This window comes from Mycteria americana, chromosome 3, assembly GCF_035582795.1.
Source record: "Mycteria americana isolate JAX WOST 10 ecotype Jacksonville Zoo and Gardens chromosome 3, USCA_MyAme_1.0, whole genome shotgun sequence".
Classification (NCBI taxonomy): Eukaryota; Metazoa; Chordata; class Aves; order Ciconiiformes; family Ciconiidae; genus Mycteria; species Mycteria americana.
This window is the reverse complement of record NC_134367.1, coordinates 60,232,628-60,244,920: the sequence shown is the minus strand read 5'-3', so window position 1 is coordinate 60,244,920 and position 12,293 is coordinate 60,232,628. Positions and strand designations below refer to the sequence as shown.

Below are 12,293 nucleotides of genomic sequence, written 5' to 3'. Positions count from 1 at the left end.
CTTCCTGTAAAACCTGCCTGTTACCTGCCAGGCTCAGCCTAGGACTGTGAACTACCAGAGCAGGGCTCAGGAAAGGACACAACTAGTTGACAAAACACTGAAACTTACTACTCGCACAATAGCTTCAAGTGCACAGTGTCAACAGAGCAGGAGAAAAGAAAACTAATCTCCAGCTCCTTAATCTCTTTTCATGACAACCAATGTGTTACTTGTACTAACAGAAATCATGCATTACAAAGGGAAATCCAATTTTCAAAACAAATAGCCCACTTCAAAATTCATCCATTGAGTGGATAAATTAGATAAAGTGGATAAATTGGATAAATTTAGCAGCAGGGCTCAATTTTAAGGAATCCAGAATTCCTACATATACGGAAACAAATGTGCCCCAACGAGCAACCACATCGGCACTAGCCCAACACAGGAGATTTTACTTTCCATCCTGTAAGCGTGACTGTAGCAGGACACAAATGGAGATGTCACTGCAAGTTCCTGTCTAGCCTCTGTACACTGACGTGATGATGCCAGCCACCTCCCACCACCTACTCAGCCCTCACAAGAAGGCATACCTAACAAACACAGCCCAGCATCATACACGAAAATAAATAAATAAAAAACAAAAAACCATGCTTTAAAAACCAAATTACTTCTAAATCAAATGAAATTTCTTCAGCTGATACCTAAGCACAAGGGCTGGAGAACAACTCGCCACACTGGCAGAAAGCCACCCCTGTCATTCCTTTGTGCTTCTCAATTCATCTCCTGACTGCTCTGATGACTACTCAGACTGCTTGCTACTTGACCCGGCACATCTGGGTGGCAAGGGGACTTTCATGTTCATCAGCTGTTGCATAGCTGTCAATTGTTTGGCCCATATCCACAGAAGTGACTGGCTCACAGCAAGCAAAGTCAATCTTTCACCACATACCTGGACATGTTTCAGCACACTGTTCTGTAACAAAGTAAGAGTCAAAGTTTTATCTCCCTAGTTCTCCACCCATTGTCACCAGGATGTCACCACTCGCACCACACATCTATTGGACAACAGCTGCATTTCAGAAACTTTTGGAGCTGGGGCAGATAGAACTGCCTGGATTCTATGTCATGGGTTATCACAGCTGCTACCTTTAGCCATCACTCTTCAGCAGCTTCACTGCAAAAGGTTTGATCAGCAGCCAGGATGGAAAAAAAGGGGAGTACAAGAAGTCAAACATTACTTATATATTACAAGTGAAGAATTTCTTTTTAATATATATGCCAGATATCATACAAATAATCCTAATGTGTAAAATTACTTTTTTATACTCTTCAATGCTTCTCTGAATTATCTGTGAAAAAGTATGAAGGAAAAACTTAAGCCTCTCTCTGGCCTACAAAGCTTTGCCGAGCTTGTTACAGCTACCAAAACCTGCATACAGTATTACACTCAGCTTTATCAGAAATGCCCAAGTCTTTGGCATCCGTATAGCTACTTAAAAAGCATTATAGAAATGCTACTACTTAAGTTGACAGTAAAATAAAGCCCTTGCCACCACACTGGCGCATTACTTGACCACGAGACAGTTAACTACAACAACAGACTAGCACTACCTACTACATTATTTGAGCACATTTGACTATTGACACAGCATGCAAGCGCTGCTGAGCCACTGACGAGATCGAGTTGTTCTTGTAGCATCCCCTCCAAGTAACAACCTAGGCAGATCCCAATTAGTTTCTGCAATCACAGCATCACCTGACCTGGCAGGAAGCCATCCACACCTCTTCCCCTCAGAATGAAGGTGGCAGTGATGGTTTATAAATATTCATACTTGTTTTCTATCTGCTGCATTAGCTTAGAGTATTTAAAAAGAAAACAAACCAGAAAGTAAGACAGATGGCACGTGGGACAAAAAAACAGACAGGAGTAGTGGCAGAGAGAGAGTGCGCTGTTAGAAAAGGTTAAATTTACTTGAAAGATGAGTCAGGGAATAAATTACCTTTTCTTAAGATAAGGTTGAGTTCAAGGAAGCAGTAGCTCTCACTGTGAACTTCTGTAAAACAAAGCTGCGATTTCCTCTAACTGGTGCACTGGGACAGCTCTTTGTCTGCCCAGGGAGTCTTAGGTTTTGGGGAAATGGCTCTCAGGTATCTACAGAAACACTGTGGGAAGATCCCTAAATCAGTCACTAACAGGTGAGACTACTGTAAGAAAATTTCCTTTCTAGAAATTGGTAGCTATTAATAAAAGGCTTTTAAATCCCGCTAAGTGAACACAGAATGAAACATAAACAATCCTAATTTGACACTATAACCAAAAGGTAAATGCAAATCTTGCCTGTATAAACAAGTATAACATCCCTGCTCAGCTTGGATGTTTTCTGTTCCTATAAACCAGGTTGATATTACCATTACTTAAATATGATGGGTAGTCATAGAGCCTGCATTTCAAAAAGGATGTTGAAAAAAAAAAAAAAAAGCTGTAAAACATACATAGTAGCCATAACAAAGGCAACAAAAGAAAAAAGTGGCACCTTGGTGGGATCTACATATAGCATATCAAAGAGGAGGCCTAATAATTACAACGCTTGAGTACTACAGGGGATAGAATAACCGAGAGAAGCGAACAGCTTCATCTAGCTGACAAGGCCGTAGGATCATACCATGTGGAATTTGAGGCATGCAACTGAAAGCACAGCTCGCGTCTTAAAAACACGATAAATAAGAACCAGAAAGGCTTACTAAGATTAGGATGAGTACCATCCATTGAGAGCTCCAAGTCTAAGCCAGAAGTCTTCCTAAAGGATAAACTGTGGTTCCATAAGAAGTCATTAAGTCTCAAGTAAGTACAGGCACGTCACTAGGCATGTCACCCTACCACACTGAAATACTCATACTATTTCTCCAAGCTTGGTCAGAGACTGGGAGCAGCACAGGTGTGAGAGCAAAGCATTGTACCTGGAGTAACTCATCCTTCTTGGCACTTACTACTACCTTCTGCATTGCAACCCATCGGGAAGTACTGACAGACCCCACAAAGCCTGCCTGCACCCTGCCCTTGCAGGCAAGCAGAGGAGGGACTGCAGACACACAGCCACAGCCCCCTGCCCCACTGCAGCGTGCTGCCCACCCCAAAACATAACAGACACCTTCCAGCAGTGGCACAGCCACTCACGCCCACCTGACATTTTGATGAAGAACAAAGAAGTACAGCTTTCTGCCTACAATCAGAAGGGTTTGCAAAGACAAGGGGGAAAAAAAAAAGAATACTCCCCTGTATGTGTTTAATGTATCAATCTGAAACATTATGTTTGTGGGGGGAATATAATCCCTCTAGCTTGCTGTGAATTTTGTCACTGTTTCAGGAATCTGGCTAGGGAAAAATGACACGGGAATAAGGAAACCAGTCAGATAAAAAAAATCTGAAAACTTGTTTCTCCTACCCTGCTTTTCTTCCTGATCAAAGGAGGCCACTTAAGTGAGTCCTCTTAATGCTGACTTCACTCCTCAACCATAGCGTTAGGTTTCCTCTTTTTGGAAAAGCGATCTTAACCCTCAGGACAAACTTGCAGCAGCGTGACTCGTGCATTTTCCTCCACAAGGGCGTAGATCCCAAGGCCCAGCTCCCTCGCAGCAGCGTGCGAGAAACCACCAACTCCGTGGCAGGCAGCCATCCCCACCATCAATAACTACACCAGCAAGTGGATACCTCACCAAAACAAGAGCCGTGCCTGTAAAGTCTTAGACTTTTTTGGCTTTTTGATCATGAGGAGGAAGAGATTCATCACTCTGTTGCTTCTTGGCTGATGACACTAGATTCACCCCGCCAGCAGAGCTGAGGACGACAACTGCCTGCTGCTGCATCGGGCACCTGCTGAGACACAGAGGGCACAAGCCAGGGGCCAGACAGGGAGTTTTACCATTTTTCTCAACATTGGTTATGTTTCCTTCAGTGCCTACTGAAAAGCAAAAGGGAAATTGAGTCCCTTCATCCCTCATTTCCATCATAATTATCATTTGTGAACATCTCCAGCTGCCTGGAGCAGCAATTTCTTGTACCAGATCATGCTGCAGAGGCTCACACTAATTTCCCACCTTGAAAACACTCACCCAGATGGGTGACTGCAGGGAGCCACTCTGGCTGCAATACTCATCTACATACAGGATTCTCACAACTGTGTTAATAACCTTTTTAAAGAAATGTTATTCTCCAAAGAATTCACCTCTATTTGAATAGAGGGACTTATTCCCTAACACTGAAAGGGATTTGTAAGCTGTCCACTGAAGTCAGTACCATAAGCTAGCCAAATATTTACTAGCGCCAATCCCCAGCCACTTTACTCTTCTCTTTCAAAATCCTGGATACACAAAGCAACAAAGCCACATTCCTATACAACAAGACAAGGGCTGTTCCAATCAATTCTAAGTCACTTCAACTCCAAAGGGAATCACTTATCATTTCGGCAGTAGACCTGATGAATCCAAATGGGAGTGTGGCTGCTGGTGCAGCGAGAACAGGACACTGGGCAAAGGCAAGGAGAGAGACTCAAGAGACTGTGCCTCACAACTGACTTAGACAAATCAGGTTTTCTAGAAGTGTTTCTTTTCCATAACATAATACACAACAAGAAAAAAAGGTACTGAATTAAACTGAAGTACAGGATTTCCTTCCAAGCCCAAGATTTTGATCTATTATTTTAAAATAAAAAAGAAAAAATGAAAAAAACCAAAACCAAACCGAGAGAGCCATCACACAGCATTTTGTCTACAAGCAGTCCCATCAGCTTCAATACAGCTCTTCACAGTACCAACACTGCTTGCCTGTTTAGATCCTTAAAATATTTTTTGTATATTTATGAACATTTTCCAGATAAAAGGATGAAAGAGAAATCAGCCTAAAATGCACTAGGACTTACATATTTTTAACCATGACTTACATTTAAAGACATATATTCGTGGTAAAGTAATTTTCATTCAGAAAGTATATATGCATGCATGCTTTTCTTGGCTTTTTCTATTGCCTTCTCCGTTAATTTTCTGAAGTCTGTGTGTGTATACATATAAATCCAAAGGAACAATATTAGCAAAATATGTTTTCCACACTTTGTAAACACTTGCTGATACAATATGCTGGGAGGGTTCATCAACATGCATTTTAAGGATCATCCAAACACAGGCCCTTAGTCTGGGTCACAGCATTTGAGGCAAGCCATAATCGATTAATGGGCACGTACCCATCCTAAAAGTCCACCATTATGCATTAATACAAGAAGTGTATGACTACTTAATGGGAGAACAATAATTGTGGCGTGTAAAGTAAACACATGGTAAAAGCCTGTTATTGAGTCTAAGCGTTCATCGTCTTATTTCATCACCTAGAGGACAAACAGTTACTGCATCCTTTAGCACCATAATATTGCAAACACATCACCAACACACAGGTTACGCCCTCCAGCCAAAAAACCAACTCTGAAGTAGCGTGTGATGAGGTACAGAGAGGAAAGTCCGTTGCACACATTAAGAGACAAGAATCAGTTACTAACACGCCTTTGGCTCCCAGCAGCACTTCTTAATCATGACAATCCCAGCCTATCGAAATATAGAGAGCCTGGAACATTCCAGTAAATCATCCAAGATCTGGGGAGGGAGGAAGTAAGTGAGGTTTGAAGCCGTGAAAGCCAACTAAGCAATCCACTCAGCTGTATCGGCTGGCGAAAGGCGACAGCAGCGGCGAAAGCCGGGGCTCGCAGGAACCGCTCCGCCGGCAGCGCCGATGGGGCCGGCGGCCGAGCCCGCGCTGAGCCACCACCGCCGGCGGGCAGGTGACCGCAGCCGCCCCGCGCCGCCCGGCCACACGCGCACCAGGAGAAACACGTCACGACCGCGGGGTCGCCCCTCACCTCCCGCGCTGCGATGCGGGGCTGGCTCCGTAACCAAGCGAGCAGGCAAACGGCAACTCCGGCACCACAGCGCCGGCGGCGCCGGACCCTGCCCACCGCCCCCCCGGGGCTCAGCTCCCGGCCCGGCCCCGCCGACCCCCGGCAGGGAACAAGGCCGTGGCCGAGCAATCGCGCCCGCCCACCCCCCGCCCTCCCTCGGCACGGCGTAAACAGGAAGACAGCGCGCCCTCCCCCGCGGCGCGCACCTGCAGGGCGGGCGGGGGGCGGCATGGCGGCCCCGCGGCGCGGCGCTGCGCCCAGGCCCCGCTGCCGGGCGGCGGCAGGAGGTCGCTGCGGGAGCGCCGGCTGCAGCGCTCCCCGCTCGGCCAGAGCAGCGCCAGCCCCGCCGCTCCCCCCCGGCCCGGCCCGGCCCGGCCCGGCCCGCCGCTCCGCCCCGCCCCGCCGGTCCCGCCTCCCGCTCGGCCCCGCCCGGGCGCCCCGGCCCCAGCGGATCGCCGTCGTGCCGGGGCAGGGGGTCGGCGGGCTCTGGATGGGCCCCTCGTTCCGGGGGCGGGCCCGTAGCGGAGCACCCGGCGGGGGGAGAAGGGCGCGCTCTTCTTGAGCCGCTTCTCGGGCCCCAGCACCCACCCAGCCGCCGCGGTGCCGGCAAGCCCTGCCCTGCGGAAAGGGGTCTGTCTCCGGGGCCACAAAAAAAAGCCGAGTATGGCGTATTTCTCCACAAAGCCCAAGCGCCGGGCTCTGCCTCTGGAGAGGAGTTTTCTCAAGGGCAGTACTGAAACAAAACAACCAATTCTGGAAACTGAGGTTAACCAAAGCCTTTAGATCCATGGGGAACTGAAAAGCCTGCAAACTTTATCTGCTGTTTCCACACTGCCAGCATGCAGGCTTCTTCACCCAACCCCAAAAAAACAAAACCCGCTATAGTTACCAGAAACTCCCTTGCCTTACCTGAGACAACTCCAGGTAACGCTTCTAGGCGTTTGCAGCTAGCCTGAACAAGACCGAGCTTCCTATTCCCTCCTTCAGTCAGTAACCAGCTCTGAAGGACTGGAAACCTTAGGGAAAGGCCTACAGTATTGTAACATCATTAAATCACAAATTCTGCAAGACAAAGCCTGAAGACAGGCAGGGACCTGCATAAATAAAAACTTAAAGTAACACAAAGTGTATACATACATACAGATGCTAAGAGTCTGCCAAAATAAAACAGCAAGTGGTGTGTGGGTACCTCAGGAATCTTTTTTTTTTAGTAGTAGTTATAATGTCACAAATCCAACAAGGTTTTATTTTAAGTAAGAGAGGTATTTGTCAGAGGCCTATTTTTTAACCTAACGGCTGCTGAAAGATCCATTTCAAAATCATACATGTCGGTTTCAAGACCGAATGCAACTCCAATATGGACATGCAGCCGTCTCCCCCCACCGTCACCCTACTTGTAGCATATGCTTTCTACCACTCAGTGTCAGTACTGGGACAATAACTGTTTCGACTCCTCCACTAAACTTGCTGCTGTACTTCCAGCTAAAATTGAAGTTTGCATCTGATTTTTTTTTTTTTCCTGAAACAGTTTATTTTACAAGACAGAGATTTTCTTTAAAACATAGTCTCCTGCTCAGAGGATACGTTTTGATAGCATACTGCAGTTACTACATCTTATATCTATACTATTACCCAGGCAAAAGATGGGCAAACACAAAGTTACATTAGTTAAAATCTCAAAGACCTCACTGGCGCAGGGGTTCTCTAGCATAGCACAGAAGAACGGCGCTCTGCTCTCAGTTACTCTTCTGGCACTGCTTAGATAACAAAATTGGGAAAAAAGAGGAAGAAAACTACAGGCCTAAAATAGTACCATTCACCTGACTTGCCAAATTGCAGAAGATACGCAGCCCTAGCCATCAAAGTGGTGGAAGCCCCACTTCTCTCTTAGCTGAACTTGCACAACAATGACAGTGACCAACACCTTATTTTAGCTCCAGGAAAAGCTGGCTCTGTCCTAATGTACCAGTTCACTGTCCATCATCATTCCAAGCACGGTCACCTCCATTGTATTGTGTAGAAAGCTCTATGAGGACAATGCATAGATTCCGTATAGCAGACAAAGAAAACTACACATTTCTACAGTATTTACATTGCCCCAAGCATTTCAAATACCTATTCTAGCCTACTAAGCAGGCTAGGACTGGAACAGAAGCATCATACAAGTTCTGGTTACGGTATTGCGGGTTATTGCCTGGAGGTCAACCCACAGAGTCCATCTCATTGGAAGAAACTGCATGAGTGGGATGTAACATACCATTTTATTTTACTGGGTCTGGAAGTAAGAGGTAATGCCTGACTATCTGTTACAACAATGAACATGAGATAGATAGATAGATAGATAGATAGATAGATAGATAGATACACACATCACCTTTGAAATAAAACCTTTGAAATAAAATTTAGTTTTGGTCTCTCTACAGCATAGAGGATAGAAGACAGTCTGAATGGTTTGCTCTTTCCTGTGGCAGTATGTTCCATGGCAATTCATTTGAATACAAATGTTCTAACATTGTTTAATTCATTGTCTTTGTGTTATCAATGCTTAGAATATCTTTAACTGAGAAAATCTTAAATTCATGTTGCTCATTCATTTCAGGATTGGGCAAATTTTTATCACTGATTGCACTATTTTGATGGAGATAAAATGCAAGTTTGCTATTTTAATCACTTCCAAATTGTGAATTTTTACCCTAGAAAAAGACTTCTCACACAAACTCACATGCATAATAACACATGGAAGACAGAACAGACTTGGGATACCTAAGTACAATGTTTGAATGGGTTTTGATCTTCCACAGTACACACTTCAGTGTACATTAATAGAGCTACATACATTACAGAGAAAAAATTATCACAGGTACAGTATGTTTATGGCCTGCACTCAGATCAGCTTACACTAATATAAAAAAAAATAATTGTACTGCTCATGTGTGGTTCATGTAATTTTTTTTTAACATCTGCAACTATTAGCTTATGGCTCATTTATTTAAGAAAGACAACCTGCCATAAAGAATTGCACTGATGAGCTTGAATACCATAACAGTCCAATTTGAAAAGGTATAAAAATAAAGGCGACACCAATCTTTTCTTTTTCCATTAGCAGTCATCCTGTTTTTCCCAATTACTCTTAAAATTATTCACCATGAAGTAGTCACAAAATAGGTTTCATACAGGCAGACTTTTATGCATAATTGAGGCTCTGCTTGATCCCACCATGCACTGTGGGTTGACTTCTGTAACAATATATTGCTTTTTTTAGCCTGGTTTCTTCAGTTTATGTAATGATGAATTTTCTGAGTGTCCCCAACTAACCCTGTAACTTTGAATTGATTGTCTAAATATAACTCAATTTGACAGAGGTATTGAAAATTTCTACAAGTTTCACAAAAATGAAAGAGAAAGAGACCAGAGCTTGAAACTTTTATAAGTTCTCCCCTAATAACTGATTCTGTGCACCCATTTCTACTGTCTAGTAGAGCAAACCAGAAGTTGCTTCCAAAATGCTCTGCAGAAGAAAGACTGTAAAAGAAAAGGAATTTGCTGAGATGCATGAGGAGATGATAAAAAAGTCATATTTGTTTCAACTAAGGTATTTGGTTGAGCTCAGTGAAGGATGAAGCCATACCTTATGTCGAACCCCAGAATCATGTGCATTTTAACACAGGCTAAGAAAAAAACCGGACACAGGTCTTCTTGGATCAAATACAGTGTCAGGGGAAGAACGGAAGATCAAGGAAAACAATACAAGAACTTGTAAAAGTATTTATATAAATATTGTTGGTAAGTTACTCCCCCATTTTTCTTCAGGATCTTTAAAATATTTTCTGGAAATAGTAAATGACTAGTCTGCACAGTATTAAGACATGACACTGCAAATTCTCACAGACTGCCCCCTAGCTCTGTTTAAATTAAACTACAAGAAGACAGCAAGTCACTGTACAGCTTGGAAGATGATCTTGGAGCTAGGAGTATCAGAACTGCTGTAAGATTTCAACAACGCCTTTTGAGATTTTCCTTAGATTATTTCCATAGAAACACTATTATGGTGAAAATAGATATAAGAAATACAATAATATTGATAAAAGAAATTAAAAAATAAGAACTACAATAGTATTTTTTCCCCTAGAAAATAATTATAATCTAACAGTTAAGTAACCATTCTGACCATACATGGAAATTAAACATAAAATAGCAAAAGACTGTGCATCTTTTCCTTCCCTTTCCTCTCCATCTCCCTGAAACTGGGATGATGTACATGTTAAATCAGGCTAACTTAAAGAAGAAAAGCTGATGTCAAGACTTTCCAGATCAAATACAGTTGAGGAAAGAGAGGAGTGATAAATACACACATTACACATAGTTACAAATATAATTTACAGCTTCTGTGCAAATCAAGGATTTTCAGTACTGCTGAAGTGTGTACCCCAGGTACTAGAGACACTTTGTACTTACCATTATATAGCAGAAACATACCCAAATAATATACTTTCAGTAAATTAGCACATTACTTTGATGTTATTCTTACTCATTTTTACATAGGAAGCCTACTGTCATGCATCAGTTAACATGGCAAATTAAAGTAATACCAATATGTAATATTCATATGGAACAGACAAGTTAATTGCATACTGCTTTACAGCTTGCATTTAAAGTAATCGCTCTGATTTTTCAGATTCCAAAATTCAGCTTTGCATACCAAACTGAAGGCTGGGGTACAGTACCTGTAACATTGAATGTTACTCACTTGGTTTTACTGACACGCCGCCATTCCGTTGTGTTAAGTGAAAAGAAACATCGGCCTCTGACATTCCTTCCCTGGTGCTTTTGGGAAGATCATTCTTCTCCCGCTAGCATCGCAGGGATGCAGGCACAGGCACTGGCTGCTTCTGCGCTGGCAGGAGGCTGAATCGCTGACAGTTTCACTGATGCGTTTCTCTATTGGATATAGGAAGCCAGAGAAGAGGCATAATCTTTTGTCAGTGCATGACTTGTACAGAAAAGAAAGCTATTTCTAAAAATAATGAGACAGCATATGACTCTCAATGCTACTTCCCTGTGGTCTAGTAGTCAGCCCCCTGCCCCCCACAACCTGGGTTCTTATCCAGGAAAAGATTTCTTATTTCAGTAAAATTTCTCTAGTACATATATTAAGAGTTTTCACTACTCTTACAGCTGTAATAAACAACCCTTTCACTGCTCAATAGAAATTCAGTATGATATATTACACATTTTGAAAATAAGTTGCTAATTGTCAAGCATAACAGAGCAAGAATTATTTGTTTCTACATCTAACAGTTTCCTAAGGCATGGACAAAACATGTTCACCCACCCTGCCATCAGCCATGTGATCCCATCTTTCATAGGCTCAGCTACTTTTCTGAAATTGTCAGGGGGAATATTTTGTCTCCATCACTCAGGCAGCTAAAGAATCAGGGGTTCACCCCTGCCTTCCTCTGAGGTGTCACACAACAGCGGCACTCTAAGAACAAACAGTGGCAACGACTCTTCTGTAACACACGTCTTCAACGCTGCAAATGCAGCTGATGTGGACCTACCCTAGTTTTAACCTAGCTGTCTCAAGCGCTGATAGCATCACAGCCACGGAAGCACCAAAATCAGTACCCCTCCAAAACCCACCTGAGAAGCACCCAGGGTGGGGAAAGCTATGCTTTTAACCACAATACTGTGGACCTAGTGAAGCATACAAACTCCTTTAAAGCTAGCTCAGTTTCTGCAGTATAGAACCACCTTAATATTTGGCTGGTGTTCCTTGCAAGTTCTGAGTTGCAGGAAACCAGGTCCCACTTTGCCTTTCTCTTCAACAAGGGGCACAGATTACCAGCTGGGACTGATGTAAGGGCCATAAAGGCCTTGTGAAACAAGATACTTTCTGTATAACAACACATGCCTTGCTAACGACTGTGCCCTTGAAGAACCGAAAGACTGATAAAAGGGGAACATCCTGCCCTAGAAGGCGTCGAAGACTGGGGGAGTGCCGAAGAAACATGAAGTCAGGGAAAACACTGCAGTAACTAGGGAAAAGGTAAAGGCGGCAGAGGGAGATCATGACCACAGACTCAATTAAAGACCAAAGCAAGCTATCCCCCCACCTCCTCCAAGCATGTGTAGAATATTAAAGTAGCACTGTAGCTTTAAGTTGAAACAAGAGAAAGGTAGACCAATAGAAAACTGCTTTGTGTAATTACTTATGCATATGTATAACTAGACCGTATAAATATTGTACCTGCATGACAGAACTTGGTGCTAGCTTTGTGGAATAACCACCTAGCACCCATCTCCGTGCAGAGGTGAAATAAAATACCTCTGCCCTGTGTGTGTATTGGTGTCTTGCACACTGGTTAAACGACCCCA

General features: G+C 43.5%; 1 protein-coding gene across 5 annotated transcripts in view; it reads right to left on the bottom strand.

Moving 5' to 3' along the window:
• NCOA7 (nuclear receptor coactivator 7) overlaps nt 1-10,800 on the bottom strand; it is a 99,198-nt gene extending 88,398 nt beyond the window's left edge. For 3 of the 5 annotated variants that reach the window (XM_075498678.1, XM_075498683.1, XM_075498682.1), the window contains exon 1: nt 6,125-6,288. The gene's annotated coding sequence lies outside the window, so the exon portion shown is untranslated. Of the gene's footprint in view, nt 1-5,879; nt 6,022-6,124; nt 6,289-10,665 lie in introns of those variants that run through there. The other 2 variants (XM_075498681.1, XM_075498680.1) reach the window with 2 other exon arrangements.
• Between the last annotated feature and the right edge of the window lie 1,493 nt (nt 10,801-12,293).